General features: G+C 44.9%; 2 long non-coding RNA genes across 4 annotated transcripts; one reads left to right on the plus strand and one right to left on the minus strand.

Annotated features, from left to right (window-relative positions):
- Nucleotides 1-351: 351 nt before the first annotated feature.
- Nucleotides 352-7,692, minus strand: LOC134737189 (uncharacterized). 3 transcript variants are annotated; one of them, XR_010121833.1, is made up of 4 exons: nucleotides 7,554-7,692; nucleotides 4,464-4,710; nucleotides 3,483-3,643; nucleotides 352-1,959 (listed from the first exon to the last, which is right to left on the minus strand). It is a non-coding gene; the product is annotated as an uncharacterized lncRNA (long non-coding RNA). The 3 variants fall into 3 exon arrangements; XR_010121832.1 differs by having other exon boundaries at nucleotides 1,685-3,643; XR_010121831.1 differs by having other exon boundaries at nucleotides 1,685-4,710.
- A 591-nt stretch (nucleotides 7,693-8,283) lies between these two features.
- On the plus strand, nucleotides 8,284-13,788 carry LOC134737190 (uncharacterized). The gene is made up of 2 exons (XR_010121834.1): nucleotides 8,284-8,368; nucleotides 13,368-13,788. It is a non-coding gene; the product is annotated as an uncharacterized lncRNA (long non-coding RNA).
- The last annotated feature ends 5,944 nt before the right edge of the window (nucleotides 13,789-19,732 follow it).

Here is a 19,732-nt window from a genome sequence, read left to right on the forward strand (position 1 = left end):
TACAGGTGCCCGCCACCACGCCCCGCTAATTTTTTGTATTTTTAGTAGAGATGGAGTTTCACCATGGTCTCGATCTCCTGACCTCATGATTCGCCCGCCTCGGCCTCCCAAAGTGCTGGGATTACAAGTGTGAGCCACCGCGCCTGGCCTACAAATACATTTCTAAAGGCAGAACTGCTGAGTTAGGACTTGTTTTTAAATTTTTGCTAGATATTGGAAAATTGCTCTCCAAAAATCTTGTAACAATTTATACTTTTGACAATAGTGTATGAAACTTCGTTTCTCCACCCCTTCACAAACACTAGGTATTATCAACATTTTTCACCTTTTACCAAACTGATGGTCGACAAATGCTGTTTTTAAAAAAAATTTTACTTTGAAACAATCTAAACTTGCCAAAGAAGTATAGTATAAAACTTTTTCCTTCCTGAACCATTTGAGAATAAGCTGCTGATATGATGCCCCATCACCTCAGAATACTTTTGAGTGTGTATTTCCTACAAGAACCTCCTACATCATCAGCATACAGCCATGAAAATTAGGGAATCAACATCGATTCATTACCACTACCTAATGCTCAGACCCCATCCAAGTTTCTTTCATTGTCCTAATGTCCTTTAGAGCAAAGATTTCAGTTTAGAATTGCGCATTGAGTGTTGCATCTTTTTAGTCTCCTTCAATCTAGAATAGTGCCTCAGCCCTTCCTTAACTTTCATGACTTTAAAATTGCCCTACTCACCTCGCTTGGGCAGTGACACCCTCACTCCCTGCATGGTCCCCTCTTCACCTTGTTTGGGCACTGAGACCCATGCCAGGCCATGCTGCACCACCACATGGGCCTCCTTGACTCCCTCCTCACCCTGCTTGGGCTCCAACACCTAGCTTCGGGACAGTGAAGTTCTGTCCCCCCACAACAGAATCCCTTTTGTTTGGTTTTGTGTAACGGGAGCTGAATTGTTAAGGAAGGGAAGGGAATTCTTTTCTTCATCTCTTAGTAGAAATTTAAGATTTTCTATACATAGGTCCAGTTAAGTTTATTCCTAGCTTCAATAAATGTTTAAAGGAGAGTCAATATCCTCAACAACTTTACATCAAGTTCATTGGCAAATGTAAGGTTTTTTTCTTGAGGGAAACTTGAACAGAGCCCAAGAACAGGACCTTGTACTTGAAGGTGCATCAGCTGAAACAGGAGGCTCAGAGGAGGGTGGCTGTCCCTTCTCAAGAACATCCCTTCAAGAGAAGCCAGACATTTGACAGAAATTGAAAAGGAGACTGTTGGAGATTATGTTTCTTCTTGAGGGCCTGGATGCTGGTTTTCAGTTATGTAGTCTCTCCCCAAGGCAAATTCATCCCAGAGGAGTCTTGTGGGGAAAATTCCAGTAAGTTGAACACTTCATTATCATAAACTTCAATGGGGGAAACTGTTATGCATTCCAGAGCCTCCGAATTAACATACCTTTATGCCAAAATCCCTTACATCCCAGTAGACAGAGTTAATCTCTGCTAAAAGTTAACTCAGTGATTAGGAGCTTCCGTTCAATGGTTAGCCTAAAAAACAGCTGTTTGCTACCTGGCTGCTTTCCCCACCCTCACTGCCGACACCTGTTATTCAGCTTCTTCCTACCGAGTGTGAGGTGCCACACTCTTCAGTTGCTGCTCACAGTCAAGCCTTACAGCTCAAAGCTCAGATAAGTAGACCTTTAATGCAAAACAAACCCACAAAACAGAAGAACTTTGATAGATAAACATAGTGCTAGTGATGATGTCACACGCAGTGAATAAGCCATTGTATGGAAAAGCAGAAAACAAGATGGGGAGGACGCAGGGAGAGTCACTGCTGTTGGATTCATCTTCAAAGATGGGCCACACGGTGGTCTCGTTTCGTGGCCCTCAGCCACTCACCAATGCTTTGCAAGCTGTTTGATGCTTATTAAATTAATTCTTCATCCAGCTGATGGCCTGAAATAGAGACTGGGATAAGCCTGAGTTGGCAGAAGCTTCATCTGCTCTGGGAAGCAGGCGGTAGGTGGCAGGGTTATGTCTGTGGACACTGAGGGACCTGGCTCTCAGGTGGCCACACATGTATCTGCAGAAAAATGTGGGTTTTATAGCTATTCAAATTCATTTCTGGAGATTCTCATTTGATAGCACAGGAATGTTATGCAATGTTAACAAGTATAGCTTTTTTATCAACTTGAATAAAATGTATTCTTACAGGAAATTAATTGAATGCTGTGGCAGTCCCTACTTACTGCCTCTGCAAAGAGTAGCCCATAGATCTGCAACCCACCTCTGTTGTCACTATCCAGCCCCTGTGGCTCTGGAATGACAACACAGAACGCTTTCCAAGGCAGCATGGCCCTTACCTCAGTTTACATTTTCATGAAAAGACTGGTTTCGCCATGTAGGCTGCTTTGGGGCTTGACCTCTGATGTGGGTTCACTTGTGCCCCCTAAAAATACATGTTCAAGTCCTAACCCCCAGTACATATGAATGTGACCTTATTCGGAAATTGCATCTTTACAAAGGTAATCAAATTGAGGTCACACTGGATTTGAGGGGCCCTGAATGCAAAGACTTGTCCTTATGAGGAGTGAGAGATTTAGAGACCCACAGGGGAGAACACCGTGTGAAGACTGAGGTAGGGATTAAGAGTTGTGTAACTACAAGGAAAAGAATGTCAGGGATTGCTGGGAGCCACCAGAAGCTGAAAGAGGCAAGAAAAGATTTGCCTCTAGAGCCTTCAGAGGTCAATGGCCCTGCTAACAACTTGATTTCAGGCTTCTGTCTTCCAAGTCTGTGAGAAAATAAGTTTCTGTTACTTAAGCTTCTCAGTTTGTAGAATGAATAGTCATGGGTCACTTAACAACGTGGATACGTTGTGAGAAATGCATCATTAGGCCATTGTGTGAACATAATAGAGGGCACACTCACAAACCTAGCTAGGAGAGCCTACTACACAGCTAGGCTGCAATGGCATGGCCTAATGCGCTGGGGCTGCAAACCAGTACAGCATGTGACTGTACTCTGAATACTATAGGCAACTGTAACACGGTAAGTATTTGTGTATCTAAACATAAAGGCACAGTAAAAATAATGGTGTTATAATTGTATGGAGTACTGTCAAAAATGCAGGTGACTGCTGACCGAAATGTTATGTGGTACGTGACTCCTCTGTTACGGCTGCCCTAGGAAATTAATACAGGCTGCAAGAGCCAAACAACCTTAATTAATTATTTTTCTAGAATTTCAAATAAAGTTTCATACTGCACTTGAAATAGTGGTGAGAACATCAATTTGGTAATGAAACTGTCACATAAATGATCAGCTCAGTTGAAACTGGCTGAGGAAAACTGCACACAAAGTTTATTGTCGAAAACATTTATTTCTTCAAGTACTAATAGTAAGTATTAACCATTTCGGATGGTTTGCTTTTGCTAGGTTTTACTTATGTTAACTCATTTTTACCTCATAACAGTTACCTTGGTGAGAAATTATTATCCACATTGATATCCAAATATCAATCCACAGAGGAAGAAAATTGCTTAAGACTAAAGTCATTAAATGTCAGGGTCACAATATGCCGTCTGCAAGCTGGAGAATCAGAGAAGCTGGTGGCATGGCCCGATCCAAGTTAGAAGGCCTGAGAAACAAGGAAGCACATGGTGTAACTAAGTTCAAGGCTAAAGGCTTGAGAGCTCCAGAGGGCCACTGGTGCAAGTGTCAGAGTCCAAAGGCCAAAGAACCTAGAGTTGTGTGGTACAAGGGCATAAGGAGAAGGGTGTCACAGCTCTGGAAGACAGAATTCACCCTTCTTCCACCTTTTTGTTCCGTCTGGGCCCTCAGGTGATTGGATAGTGCCTCCCTACATTGAGGGTTGGTCTTCCCTACTCAGCCCACTGAGTAGGTATTCTCAAGTCTTTATCCTTGAACTCAGTTCCACCATAGGCTTCCTTGTTCCTCAGGCCTTCCAACTTAGACCAAGCCATGCTACCATTTCTTTCTTAGAGTTCTGAAGGCTGGCAAGTCCAAGGTCAAGGTGCAGGCAGATCTGGTGTCTGAGGAGAGCCCACCTGCTTCTGGTTTGCAGATGGCAGTCTTTGTGTGTTAGTCTCACATGGCAGAGAGAGAGAGCAAGCTTTTGTGTCTCTCTTTATAATGCCAGTGCCATGATCTGAATTTGTCCCCCGAAATTCACCCATAAAACAGTCTCCTCCAAAAACATGGTCCTTCTCAGAAACAGTGTTTCCCCAGCCATCTAAGCATCCCTCAATCCTGTCAAGTTGACACCTAAAACTATCACAGGGACACTCTACAAGTAACTGGTAAACCCACCAGATGATCAGGGTCCAGATGCAGAAAGCAGGTGCTGATGAGTTTTTAAATATCTTGGGGTCTTAGTGGGCTGCTATAACAAGTTACCATAGACTGGGTGGCTTAAACAACACACATTTCTTTCTTACTGTTCTGAAGGCTGGCAAGTCCAAGGTCAAGGTGCAGGCACATCTGGTGTCTGATGAGGGTCCACCTGCTTTCTGGTTTGCTGAGGACAGTCTTATAAGGCCACTGCGATGGTCTGAATGTGTCTCCCAAGATTCATGTGTTAGAAACTTGATCCCCACCAGCTATATGGAGGCTGAGGTGGGAGGATTGCTTGAGCCCAGGAGTTTCAGGCTGCAGTGATCTATGATCATGCCACTATACTCCAGCCTAGGCAACAGAACAAGGCCCCATCAATCAGTCAATACATAAATTTAAGTCCATCCATCTATCCCTAATGCAACAGCTGTGAGAGAACAAATATCTGTTCTATATAAATTACCCAGTCTCAGGTATTCTATTATAGCAGCACAAAATGGACTAAGCCACTAACCCCACTCATGAGGGCCCTACCGTCATGGCCTAATTAATTACCTCCCAAAGTTCCCACTTCCTATTACCATCACAAAGGGGTTAGGATCTCAACATAGAAACTTTGGGGGGAGACAAGCATTCAGTCCATAACATGGAGCATCTTAGCTTGGGTTGCTATAACAAATACCATGCCAGCCGGGTGTGGTGGCTCACACCTGTAATCCCAGCACTTTGGGAGGCCAAGGTGGGTGGATCACAAGGTCAGGAGATTGAGACCATCCTGGCTAACATGGTGAAACCCCACCTCTACTAAAAATACAAAACTTAGCCAGGTGTGGTGGCAGGTGCCTGTAATCCCAGCTACTCAGGAGGCTGAGGCAGGAGAATCGCTTGAACCCGGGAGGCAGAGGTTGCAGTGAGCCGAGATCGTGCCACTGCACTCCAGCCTGGGCAATAGAGCTAGACTCCATCTCAAAAAAAAAAAAAAAATACCGTGTCACTGAGTGGTGGAGAAATTTATTTCTCAGTTCTGGGGGTTAGAAGTGTGAGATCATGGTGCCAGCATGGTCAGGTTATGGTGAGGGTCATCTTACAAGTTGCAGATGGCTGCCCTCTTACTGTATCCTCACATGGCAGAAAATCAGCAAGCTAGCTCTCTGTTCTCTTTTTTTTTTTTTTTTTTGAGACAGAGTTTCGCTCTGTCGCCCAGACTGGAGTGCAGTGGCGCGATCTCGGCTCACTGAAAGCTCCGCCTCCTGGGTTCACACCATTCTCCTGCCTCAGCCTCCTGAGTAGCTGGGACTACAGGCGCTCGCCACCACACCCGGTTAATTTTTTGGATTTTAGTGGAGATGGGGTTTCACTGTGTTAGCCAGGATGGTCTCGATCTCTTGACCTCGTGATCTGCCCGCCTTGGCCTCCCAAAGTGCTGGGATTACAGGCGTGAGCCATCTCTGTTCTCTTAGGCAGTCATTCCATTCATGAGGGCTCCACTCTCATGACCTAATTACCTCCCAAAGGCCCCACCTCCAAATAGAGAAATAGATTTCCACATTAATTTTGGGGTGACTGTCCATTTGTAATGGAATGAACCGTGAGACTGCTGACCAGAACATGGAAAGTGCAGCCTTGTAAACAGTCCCTGTGCTCGAGCCTGGCTGATTGTCAGACACACCAACCAAACCCTCACCTTGACCCCCACTCCCAGCCACACTGGAACCTGAACTGAGAGGCCACCCTTTCCCTGCAGGACCAGCTCCTAGAACAGCGGTTCTCAAACTTGAGCAAGTGTCAGAATCACCTGAAGAGCTTGTTAAAACACAGGCTGCTAGGCCCCAGAGTTTCTGATTCAGGAAGTCTGGGTGGCTGAGAATTTGCATGGTTACAAGTTCCTGGGTGATGATTCTGTGTGTCTGGAGATAACATTTTGAGAACTGCTGTTTCAGAAGTTCTCCACATTAAAGTCTACCAGTCCTGACTGGTACCTAAGGGGTCATGAGGTAGACAGTGCACAAAATAGAAAGTGAAAACACTGTCTTAGAATTTAAAACAATACTTCCTAACACCAATAGGTAGCTTTTGATAAAGGAATTATCAAGCATGGCTGTATTCATTTCTTATTGCTGCTGTAACAGATTACTACAATTTGGTGGCTTAAAAAAATGTAAATTTGGCCGGGCGCAGTGGCTCACGCTTGTAATCCCAGCACTTTGGGAGGCCAAGGCGGGAGGATCACGAGGTCAGGAGATTGAGACCACGGTGAAACCCCGTCTCTACTAAAAATACAAAAAATTAGCTGGGCGTGGTGGTGGGCGCCTGTAGTCCCAGCTACTCGGAGAGGCTGAGGCACGAGAATGGCGTGAACCCGGGAGGCAGAGCTTGCAGTGAGCCGAGATTGTGCCACTGCACTCCAGCCTGGGCGACAGAGCGAGCCACCTGAGATAAGCAACCACAATTTTTTTCCTCTCCCCTTCAATCATGTATTGGCAACAGGTTCAGGGCAGGTACAACACAGACCTGCAGATGCCTGCTTCCTTTGTCCCTTTGGGCAGGCAGTCTTTCTCGCTGCCTTTTGTGATTCGGGACCCATCCTTCAACTCTACTGCCCTCACCGCCTTCACCAACTTTGTCCCATACGGCTCCTTGGCTTCCACTTTCAAACTTGCTGGGCTTGGCCTCACTGTTGTCAGGCTTCCCTTCACTCTGCTGTACTGTCCTACGGTTCCTCTATTCCTCTGCGTCCTTCACTGTCAAACTTCATGGAAGAGGAGCTGACCTCGTGGGCCCCACTTTTCTTCTGTTGCCACCCTCCCGTCCTCTTTCCAGCATCCACTCAAGTTTCGACTCTTGCTTATCCAGCTGATATTTACTGAGCCCCTCCTTTGCTGCTGGGGATAAGGCAAGAGTGAGAGGGTCCGTTTTGCGCTTCCATCCAGCAGAGACCATTAGACAGGTCCTTATGAGGTCGGAATCCACACTGAAGGGGAAGCCCGGGGAGGGGGAGCGGGGAGGGAGGAGGGAGGAGGGAAGCAAGGAGAGACGAACCCAGGGAGCAAAGCCTGACCTGGCCATGGGGGTCTGGGAAAGACAGAGGCATTGTTAGGGCCGGCAGCTGAGGGCCGAGGCCGAGTAGGGGTTAGGCCCAGCAAAGGACGAAAAGGAAGGAAGTTCGAGGTGGAGACTGGTGGAGAAAGACCGACCTGGAAGGCACCAGCATGTGCACGTGGCAGCTGAGGTCAAGGACGTGCCTGAGAGAGGGGAGGAGAGTGCCCTGCGGACCGGGTAGGGGTGTGAAGGTCGGGAATGGAGACGAGTTGTTGGGCAGGTCCGGGTACCCGTAGCCAGAACCCCACGGGTGTGCGCAGCTCGGCCAGGCCCTGCCTCCCGGCGTCCCCGCCCCCTGCTGGGCCTCTCTCCGCAGCCGCGAGAGCCGCGCTTGAGGCACAGGCCCGTTCTAATATATAAAAACACGGCGGACTGAGGCCGGAGAATCCCTTCAACCCGGGAGGCGGAGGCTGCAGTGAGCCGAGATCGCGCCACTGCACTCCAGCCTGGGCAAAAAGAGCGAAACTCCGTCTCAAAAAAAAAAAAAAAAAGACTGAAACCAGGAAGCTGGGTGATGGCGCCTCCGGCTCCTCCTCTTCCGGCCTGTGTTCAAAGGATTTCCCGCCGAAGCGCCCTGGCTCCCGCAAGCGGAGGGGAGGGCGGGACGTGTCGGGGCCGCGAGCTCAGAGGCCCCGGGTCCGATTTGCTCTCCCGCCATCCCAAGGGCGGAGCTGACCTGAGGCCTCCCCGCGAAGGTCCCTGAGAGGGAAGTGGCGGCGGGCTGTGAGAACCACGGAAGAACGCTGGGCGCGTAGCGACCCCGTCCACCCCCGCGATAAGAGACTTCCACAGCAGCAGCGTTTCCACAGCCGAAAGCCATGTTTCTAGGGTGACTGCAGCCCCGGTAAGTTCCTGCCCGGGAAAGCTCAAGGCTGTCAAAAGAACTCTTTGCTCCAGCCAGCGCATGAAGGTGAGGAGGGTAGGAGGCTGCCGCTGCCGCCCCCACAGGTCATCTAATCACGTGACCCCCCCCCAGTCTGCTTTTGTGAATCTCCACTTTGTTCAACCCCTACCCGCCATCTCTCCCTCCCTGCTCCTTCACTCTAACCTTAAAGGCCCAGCTACCTCTACACAAATGGAAGTTGAGTTCAGTTCACCCTGGACCCTCTTCCCTATGGCAAGCTACTGAAGGAGAAGGACGCTCTTCCCCATGGCAAGCTACTGAAGGAGAAGGACGCTCTTCCCCATGGCAAGCTACTGAAGGACCCTCTTCCCTATGGAAGCTAAAAGGCCCTGCTACCTCTACACAAATGGAAGTTGAGTTCAGTTCACACTGGACCCTCTTCCCTATGGCAAGCTACTGAAGGAGAAGGACGCTCTTCCCTATGGAAGCTAAAAGGCCCCACTACCTCTACACAAATGAAAGCTGAGTTCAGTTCATGCTGGAACCTCTTCCCTATGGCAAGCTACTGAAGGAGATCTGCTGTTACTGCTTTAGCTGCTGTTCTGCTTAATCTCAGACAGCTGGAGGGTAGTAGTATGCCCTCACCCAGCCACCCAAGTAAATTAGAATGATGACTGACTGAGACCCTAATGGTGGTGGCTTAGACAAGATGAAAGTCTGAAATGGAGGCCCAGGGCTGCCACAATGGCTCTGTAGTCATCAGGGAGGGAGCTCCTGTTATCTTGTTACCCACTCCCCTCTTATGCCCCTTCCTTCCCATGATCTAAGAAGGCTGCCCCAGATCCTGCCATCTGGCCTGCGTTCAATCAGCAGAAGCTTCCTGGAGGAGCAGGCACTGTGCTCGCATCACATACCAGTGGCCAGAAGTTGGCTTCAGGGAAGCTCAGGAAATAGGATCCGAGAAGCCATGAGACCTCCCCAAATTCTGCAGTAGCAGAGTCAACAAGACAATGGCTTAAAGATGGAGAGACCAGTTGATTGGTCACACAAGTTGTTCCACGATAATTCTTGTGTCAGAAGGGGAGGCTGAATACCAGGACCACTGGCCCCACTTCCAGCCCCTCCATTCTGAGTACAATTCAGAGGGCTCTGGCAGGGTGAGGGGGTCTTGGCAGTGCCACAGAGAGTAAAGGTCTAGCACACCCATTGTAGAGACATTTCATAGGGACAACCCAGTGACTTCACTTGAAGCAAAATGGGATTTTCCAACCTTGAGATTCTTATTTTCTTTGGTATGTGTGTGGAAGAAGCATGAAGGTGGGGGTTGGGAGGGAGAGCAAATGAGCTGCGTGTATGAGGAGCTGGGTCCTGGCTCTTGACAATATCACCCACCCCCACCCCAGGCTTTCCATGGGGCAGAAAGACTATGGCCGGGGCTTTCAGTGTCAGCTCTGAGGTGTAGAGGTATAACCAGTGCTTTTGGCTAAGTCACATCACTGATGAGCTTCTCTTTCCACCTTGGCAAACCAATCTTCTGTAAAATGGTCTTCAAAGTTTCTTTTTTAAAGCAGAGAAACTATTTTTCAGATAAAAATTTAGATAGAACTATCGGGGGAATCTGATAGGGGCCGATATCGGGGGAACCCACCCCCAATATTTCAACATAGGTTCTTTCTATTTTCCGTAAGTGTTGGCTGGCTGAGAAATAAAAAGAGAGTACAAAGAGAGGGATCTTACAGCTGGGCCACCGGGGTGACATCACATATCAGTAGGACTGTGATGCCCACCTGAGCCTTAAAACCAGCAGGTTTTTATTAGGGATTTCAAAAGGAGAGGGAGTGTATGAACAGGGGGTAGGTCACAAAGATCATATGCTTCAAAAGGCAGAACAAAGATCACATGCCTCTGAGGAAACAGGACAAAGGGCAAAAGGCAGAACTCCTGATAAGGGTCTATGTTCAGTGGTGCACGTACTGTCTTGATAAACATCTTAACAGAAAACAGGGTCCAAGAGCAGAGAACCAGTCTGACCAAAAATTTACCACGATGGAGTTTCCCAATCCTAGTAAGCCTGAGGGTACTGCAGGAGACCAGGATGTAGCTCAGTCCTTATCGCTACCGCATAGGACAGACACTCCCAGAGCGGCCATTTATAGACCTCTCCCCAGGAATGCATTCCTTTCCCAAGATCTTAATTGTTAATATTCCTTGCTAGGAAAAGAATTCAGCGATATCTTCCCTACTTGCACGTCCATTTATAGGCCCTCTGCAAGAAGAAAAATATGGCTCTTTTTGCCTGACCCCGCAGGCAGTCAGACCTTATGGTTTTCTTCCCTCGTTCCCTAAAAATTGCTGTTATTCTGTTCTTTTTCAAGGTGCGATTTCATATTGTTCAAACACACGTTTTATGATCAATTTGTACAGTTAACACAATTATCATAGTGGTCCTGAGGTGACATACATGCTCAGCTTACGAAGATAACAGGATTAAGAGATTAAAGACAGGCATAAGAAATTATAAAAGCATTATTTGGGAACTGATAAGTGTCCATATTAAAATCTTCACAATTTATGTTCTTCTGCTGCAGCTCCAGCCAGTGCCTCCATTCAGGGTCCCTGACTTCCCACAACACAGAGCCCTCAAATAGATGAAGGTGGAGCTTCTCGGGTAGAGACTGGAGGATTGGGGTGTTGCCCACTGGGCCTTGCAGACTCTCCTGAGTGATGTGAGTCACCTCCAAAGAGCTAGGTGTCAACTCCAAAACACCCTGTGTCCCTTTCTTCCATTTAGTAATCGAAGCCTTACCACCAGAGGTTTGGCAGGGCACGTGCCCAGCTTCCTGTCAAGTCTCTGGCCAATTGGATGTGAGCAGAAGTGAAGGGGCAACTTTCAGGTGATGACTTGGAAAAGAAAGCTTAGTCCTCTGCTTCTCCTGTCACCCGAAAGAGAAACAGAGGCTTGTCTTGTTGAAGCCAGTGTGTTTGGTGTCTTTTTGTACAGTGGCTTAGCTAGTGGCCTAACTAGAAGACCAAGGCTCAAAGGAACACATTTTGAGCTTCTCCACAGTTTGAGAACCTCTACATTATCTACACCAAGCCTTCCCCAGCACTCAATTATGGAAGACCATTTCTCTTCTCATGACACATGACCTCATGTTACTTTGGCCTGTTTTAAAGCTTTCTCAACTCCATCTCAATAAAGAAATCTGCAGCTTTGTTGGATGAGAGGATCTAAAAAGTTGGTTCTTCCAATTGGTCATAAATATAGACACTAATTTATAAACTGACACAGGAACACACAGCAAATTAGTAGAAAATCCGATTCCTGTTTGCTTTTCTCCTTGCATTGTTTCCTGCCAATGCTCACCATTTCTTTATCCTTTCCACTCTTCCTTGCTCCTCCTTCCTTTTAATTTTTCTCTGTTGTGCCTAAATAAGCTGTCCATGCATGGCACTCCATGGGCTCTGATAACAGACTCAACAAGACAATGACTTAAAGATGGAGTGACCAGCTGATCAGTCACACAAGTTGTTCCAGTGTAATTATTTTCACAGGTGTCTCAGTTTGGATGATAAATTATATGGACACTCTACTTAAAGAACAAAGACCTTTATGTCTGTCTTGCTTCAAAGTCCAAGGTGAGCATGCCTGCCTGGCAGCTCTGCCTCAATTCCTTTTAAATTATTGCTTTGCCATACTTCAGCACACTGCTGTCATCTGTATGGCTGAGCTGGACTGCTGCCATGTTGAGTCACCAGTGACTTTTTGATTCTTTAATTCCCAGTTTGACTGGCATTCCTGTCTGTGTGTGTATTTAGTTCTACGCAGTTTAATCATGTGTAGGCTGTGTAACCACTGCCACAGCCAAGATACAGAACAGCCAAGTTTGTTTTTGTTCACTGTCATCTCTCCAAAACCTGGTGCAATGCCTGGCACAGACGCTCAGTACATATTTGTTGAATGGGGAAATGAATGAATGAATGAATGAATGGTGTGCTAGTTGGGGTTTTAAGATGCAATACCCAAGCAGTATAAGTGAGGTACATGTGGCGGTCTAGAGGTAGGACCAGCAGGATAGCTGTGCCATCTATCTCTGGGCCAGGCAACTGCTGCAATCCTACCATGTCCCCAGCAGATGGACAGGGGAAAGGCAGGGCCCAGTCTTTACAGTGGCAGGGCCTGGACTTGCACACCTCACTTCCCCTCATATCCTACAGGCCAGAACTTAGGTGCAGGTACACACCAAGCTGCATAGGAGGCCGAGGTAGATGGTATTACTTGCCTGCAATTCTTCCTTCCCTCTTCTCTTAGTAATGTTCACCAAAGTGGAGACTGCTTTTCCACAACTCATGCAGGGCTTTGGCCAATGGAATGTGGGCAGAAGCGAGTTTGTTAGTTCTGAGCTGACGCCTTATGAGGCCTCTTGTGTCTCTGCTCGTCCTCTGGCCCTGTTGCCACCCCAGGTGATCACTGGTCCAGAGGATGAGAGACAAGTGAAGCAGCCCTGACTCGGCTCATAGCTTGAAGCAGAGTGGCCTCCACCGGCCTGCAAGAAAAATAAATGACTTTTTTGACAAGCCACTGAGAGTTTGAGGTTGCCTACCATGAGCTCAGCCTTAACTGAGTTAGTTCTACCAGTAACGAAGGGAAGAATGAACATTTGTGGACTTCGAGCATTCTGCAGTATGAGAGGGGCCCCTCTCTGGATGGAGCAGGGAAGACCTGGCCAGTAGGGACTCCTTAGGAGTCCAGAGCAAAGCCCAGGCGGCTTAGCTGGACAGCATGCTTTCCTGGGACTCTCATGGGCAGATGGACTGGAGATCAGCTGAACTGGGGCCAGCTGGAAACACCTCTGTCTGGAGGCATCTTTGGGATAAAGGGAAGTTTGGGGTGGGAAGAATGATAATAGAAAGCTGTGTCCAAACAAATAAAACTGTCGCATTAACAAGTTGAAGAAGAGTTTTCCCAGTGAGTCGAGAACTGGTGCTAATAATAGAAGCCTGAAATAGCTGTGCATTTTGCCATATTAAATAGTTCATTTGTGTCTGTCTGTTGCCAATACAGCTGTGGAGAATGATGCTGCTCCAATTTGATCCAATACAGTATTTGGAATGCATGGAAAAGATCACTGAGGCCTTTACCTGATGCCTTACTTCTGAAGGATATTTCTCCACATAATCAGCCCTCGGTTTTATGGTGAATGCAGCTGTTGAAGGAAGCAGCTCTCTGTATTACTTGCTGACTATCCTGCCAACAGGAATTTGGGTGTGCAGAAATGACATCAAATTCTTTCCACTGGGAAAGTGCTAGCAACAAACAAGAGGTTAAAAAGCTTTTGAAAGCACAGCAATTTGGGTGTGAATATCCATTCTGAGGTGGATGAATTAGTTCCTGATAAAGTATTGGCTGTTTATTTGAAACTAGTTGAGGAAAAGAAAACATGCCTTTAAAAAGCTCTTCAAATACATATGTATCCTAAATTTTATCTGGTTTTTACGATATTTATCTGTCTACCTTCTATTATGAAAATTTTCAACACTGAAAAATGCTTTTCATCTAGATTCAATGGTTGTTAACGTTTTACCATATTTGGTTTTTCTCCTTTCTCTGTCTCCCCACAAACACATGATACACACCATTTTTGAAAATAAGTTGTCAGTATGACATCATGGTCCCTAAGTGCTTCAATATGAACCTCCTAAGAATAAAGAAAATCTCCTGTATAACCACAATACCACTATCACACCTAGGAAACTTAACAGTGATTCTACAATCACAACTAATATCCAAGTCATTTTAAAAGTTTTGCAATTGTCCCTTAAAGGTTTGTATGCAGTTTCCCCCGAGATCTAATCAAGGCCTATGGATTCCATCTGGAGGCTAATCTGGAAAATCTCCCACCTTAACTTCTGTTTGGTTTTGATTTATGACATTGACGTGAGGAATCTGGGCCAGCTGTCTCAAAGAAGGTCACGCATCCCTCCCGATTGTTCCCTGATGGTGCCCTTTAACTTTTAAGCCCTTATAATGGAAGTTAGCTTTTAGGTTTGAATAAACTTTTTTCTTTTATTTATTTATTTGGCTATAAAGAATACTTTACAGGTATTCCATGAGGAGGTCCTCACATGGGGTTTTTGCACACCAGTGATGCTCAGGGGGATGGCCTGTTGAGAAAGTAATTATTACATGTCCATGAGAAGGTACCTTTGCCTGGGAACATCAACTGAGGCAAAGCTTACATGCTGTTGCTTTGCGGGGTGGGGGTGCAATGCTATGAAAGAAAGAGCAGAAAAATGAATTGAGGGGGAAAAATACAAGATGGTCCACTGCTGAACTGGCCACTGCTTGATAAACAGCACAGCTGGCTGCTTGGCTATGTGAGACATCTTTGGAGGTGCTGTGTAGCTCCGTTGCATCTCAGAGGAGTCCTACAAGATAAAGCTCATGTGGTGTTAAAGGACTTGTACTTCAGGACTGTGTTACTAGGTGCCTCCACACAACCACTGGGAAAGCCAGTTTGCCTGGGGCTCCTGCTGGACCTGGGCACAGGAGTTGCTGCAGCTCTTGCCTTGGCAGGTGTAATGACATGGCCTTGCCAAAGACAGCGGTGCCTGTCATTATAGGAGGTACGGTGACAAGGTAGAAGCTAGAACTTTGCGGCCATCACTGGAGCTGTTTACCTAGGATCAGGGCAAGTGGGTCCCCAGGGGCAGGCAGGGTCAAATGAATGTGCTGGGTGGGTATAAATTGGATCCAACATTTTTTTCCCTTTTAAATTACTGAATGATTTGTGGGGTGTGCTTTGCCCCTGTAGGAATATTCTATTGCCCTGCCACGTTTATGTAATGGTTTCAGTATCCATTGATTATTCTTGCTTGTACCATTTATTATAGCAGGAGATGCAAGATATGAGGGTTAGTCATGTTCGTTACCACTAGGGCGTCATTGTTTGCTTTTTCAGGAACACAACTAGGATGCTTTATTTACATATGTAATGAATATATATATAATAAAAATACATATATAATGAAATAGTATGAGTTTGTATTGCTATTGAAATTTAACCTAACAGTGTTTAAATTTTTTTTATATTTTATCTTTTTCCTCTTATACTGAAAAATTCCTAGTTCCTAATAATATTGATATATAGATATAATCAGAGTAGTATGTTCAAGTTACCCAAATTAACCTTTTCGTTTATTGTTGGTTTGGATCAATTTTATGTAGAGTTGGTCATTTATTTCTCTTAAGGTCCAATTTTAAGGCATTTTCCTTTATAAATTACTTTTATTTCTGAATATATAGGGAATAAATGGTTCAGAAATCAACACTGTGTAAAAACGTTTGATCAGAGAAGTCTCACTCCCATGCACATCCCCGCCACCCTGCCCCAGTCTCCCTACAAGGATAGGTCAAGTTGATTAGTTTCTGGTTTTTCCTCTCCTGTGTTTCTTTTTGCAAACATGAGCAAGTACATACATACATTTTAATTTATCCTTCTTTCTTACACAAAATGCAGCGCACTATATACTCTGTTCTGTCTTGCTTCTCTCTCTTAATAATGTATGTTCAAGGCATCATTCCACATTGGTTCACAGACACCTTAAATACCAATTTTTTTTTTAGATGGAGTCTTGCTGTGTTGCCCAGGTTGGAGTGCAGTGGCACGACCTCGGTTCACTACAACCTCCACCTCCTGGGTTCAAGCAATTCTCCTGCCTCAGCTTCCCAAGTAGCTGGGATTACAGGTGCCCACCACCATGCCCGACTCATTTTTTGTATTTTTAGTAGAGATGGGGTTTCACCATGTTGGTCAGGCTGGTCTTGAACACCAACCTCAGGTGATCTGCCCGCCTTGGCCTCCCAAAGTGCTGGGATTACAGGCACAAGCCACTGCGCCCGGCTTTAAATACCAAAATTTATCAATTGTTTATCATATGTCAAATGTATTAGGGCAGGCTAGACAATGCTCTTGTAGCACAGAAAAAAAAAAAAAAAAAAAAAACTCAGACTCAGTGGCTTTACAAATAAAGGCTGATCGCTTGCTCACATAAAGTCCTTTGTGGATTGGACAACCCTCCTTTATCTTGTAATTGCATCACCTACAACATGTATCTATATGGTGGCTTATTGGCTAGAGCCATCATATAGACTCAAACTGGCGGAAAATGTGGTGTTATGTTCATGAAGAGGAAACTGAGATGGGATTTGGTGGATACTACTGGCACTGTCTCAGCCACACAAGGCTTTATATAAGCCTCACCACAGCTCTGTAAATTAGGTAATCTTATTGTTCCCATTTTACAGCTAAGGACATTGAGGCTCCAAGTGTTTATATGCCTTTCAAAGTCATAGTGTTCCTGTATAACAGGGTTCATTTCAAATGTAGGTTTCTCTGGCTTTAAAGCCTGTGCTTATACCCAATTCTATGGTCAGTCATTATTGTCCACTAATAAAGAATGGCAAATCCATCTCATCCAGGCATGAATGCGAATCTCCAACATAAGAGATCAGTACAATTGGTACAGAACAATAAATATTTAGAGTTAAGATTCATAAGCTGTTTTCTACAAAAAAGTGCAAGATTAAAATTAAATCCCTGGACCAATAAAGACTAAAACATTATAGGACACAACGTTTCAGTAAATTGGACAATGAAACAGTTTTATTTATAATTTCTGAATCAAGAGCTAATTGTTATAGGAATTTTTTAAAGCTCAAAGTGAAACTGTAAACATTTTTTCTCCCTCTTCCTAAGTAAGAGCATCATATACTCAGCACATGAGAGAAGTTATAAATCTTTCAAAACCATTTGGGGTGGTTCTGAGGACTTATGTCAAGTAATCTCCAAGGATTTCAAAGTCTTCCCTTTAAAGGAAGAAATAAAAAAACCACATGGCCATTTGGACAGTGCCTCTTGCCCCACATTATCACTTATTGCCTAAGACTCCAGGCAACAATGTGTCCAATGTAGGCTCTTAGAAAGTGGTTACAACCAAATAAAACTGGGAACCCCAAATTAAACGGAGCATTGCCGTCTGTATGCTGGGACTGTAGACTCAATGACAAGGTAGGGGGGTTCCAGAAGGGTGATTTTCCCTCACCTGTGAGTGTGAAACTAACACCTGGCTCTTGACCCAACATCGTTTTCACAAAGAACACCCTGCAAGTTTCATTATCATATCAGGTGCTTCAGGCATTCTGGACTGTGACTACGGTTCAGGAGGACCGTCAACCAGTGTACACACACACACACACACACACACACACAAGTTTTATGAGACTAAATTCAGGCAATACACTCTGATCCCCACCCTACCCCACCCGCCTACCAGACTCTTGCCTTTCCGTCAAAGCCCACTCTCTGCCCCACATAGGCCAGGTCTGTCCATCCCCTCAGAATCAGGACCTTTGGGCTTGGTTTTTCCTGTTATTCTGCTTTTTCCCACCCTACACCCCATCCCTCAACAGAAAGTCAGTTATTGTGTGAAATTGCTCACACACCGATGTTATCGTGAAGCGCTGCACTCTTCCCTGCCTTCCTCCTGTTCAGGCTGTTCCTTTAACCTTTGGCTAGAGGCAGGGATGAACGTCACCTCCTGGACAAGACTTCTCCAAGTCTTTGGCAGCCAGGACCCTGGGCTGGGCTCCAGGGCCTTGCAGGGCCTCCTTCCAAAGATCCGAGTCTTTCTTCACTGGTTCTCTCCTCTCTCTGCCCGGCCACAATTCCTTCTGAGGCCTTATCACCCTTTGTTAACACTTACTCATCCAGACTCTTCTGCCAGGGCCGTCTGGGTCTTTTAAATTGGCATTATAGTTTTAAAAAAATCAAATCAAACTAGTATTTAAAAAAAACAAGGCCGGGCATGGTGGTTCACGCCTGTAATCCCAGCACTTTGGGAGGCTGAGGTGGGCAGATCATGAGGTCAGGAGATCGAGACAATCCTGACAAACATGGTGAAATCCCGTCTGTACTAAAAATACAAAAAATTAGCTGGGCGCGCTGGCGGGCGCCTGTATTCCCAGCTATAGGCTGAGGCAGGAGAAAGGCATGAACCCGGGAGGAGGAGCTTGCAGTGAGCCGAGATCGCGCCACTGCAGTCCAGCCTGGGCGACAGAGCAACACTCCGTCTCAAAATAAATAAATAAATAAATAAATATAAATAAATAAAATTAAAAAAAACAACAAAAAACTCCTAATCATTGTTAATGTGGAAATGGTTGCCACTGGGATTTGAAATTTTGTATTTAAAAAAAATCTAACCAGTATTTAAGTTCTGCTGTGTGTGCCTAACACTGTTAGGAGCACACAGTTAAGACACAAGTTCTTGCATTCAAGACTCATACTAGAAGACAAGATTTAAGTAAATGAAAACCATTTAAGGGTGACCCAAAGAATAAAATGAGTCTGGAATGATTAATAAAATCATATAATGACACTGTGTTTCCTCATCTGTGGAATCACAGAGGATTTGATCAGGTTATCCATAAAGTTCCCTCTTTTATTTGTTCCCTCTTTTATTCCAAATAAATGACACTAGATATTTCAAATTTTATTATTTTTTAGATATAACATATTTTATATTATAATAAATATATAACATACTATTTATATTATTTTATTATAATATATAATATATAATTATATATATTATATATGATATATAATTATAATATATAATTATAATTAATATAAAATATAACTATAATACAAAATATAATTATATAATATATAATATAACATATAATTATATATAATATAATATATAAGTATAATATATAATAAAATAATAATATAAATTATGTTATATAATAAAATAATATAATAACAGTACTATACGCCAGATACCATTGCTGACAACTCTTCCAACTTTCATAAAACCATGAGGTGGCCATTATAAATCTTCCATGTGGCGGGTGGGGAAACTTAGGCACAGAGAGGTTAAGAATTTGCCCATGGGCACACAGCATTGTGGTACAGTTGGCATTTGAACCCAAGGCAGATAACTAGTGTACCATGGCATCTCTGTGTAGCCCTAACCTCATTCTTTCCCATACTTACTTTTCAAAGTGTACTTCCTTGCTTCTTTAACGGAAAAACAATGTATCCTTCTTGGGATGCCTATTTTTCTATTTTCCATTAACCCACAAACTTGGCCTTCTCAGTTCAAACTTGTACGATTTGCAACCAAGTTTCTAATATTGTCTTGGCTGTGACTCTTCTCTAGGGATTTGATTTACTGGAATCTACAAATTTTACTCCGATTTTAGCCGAAAGTCCTGCCTCATTCACTGTATCACTTATCTTTTTAAATTTTCTCAAAACGTGGTAGGCAAAATCTTCATCTTGTAGCTCCCTTTTTTTCTATCCCTTTTAACATTTTGATTCCACAGCCTCCCTGGGAGGACCTCCTCATAGTGCTTCACTG

This window comes from Symphalangus syndactylus, chromosome 7 (assembly GCF_028878055.3).
Source record: "Symphalangus syndactylus isolate Jambi chromosome 7, NHGRI_mSymSyn1-v2.1_pri, whole genome shotgun sequence".
Classification (NCBI taxonomy): domain Eukaryota; kingdom Metazoa; phylum Chordata; class Mammalia; order Primates; family Hylobatidae; genus Symphalangus; species Symphalangus syndactylus.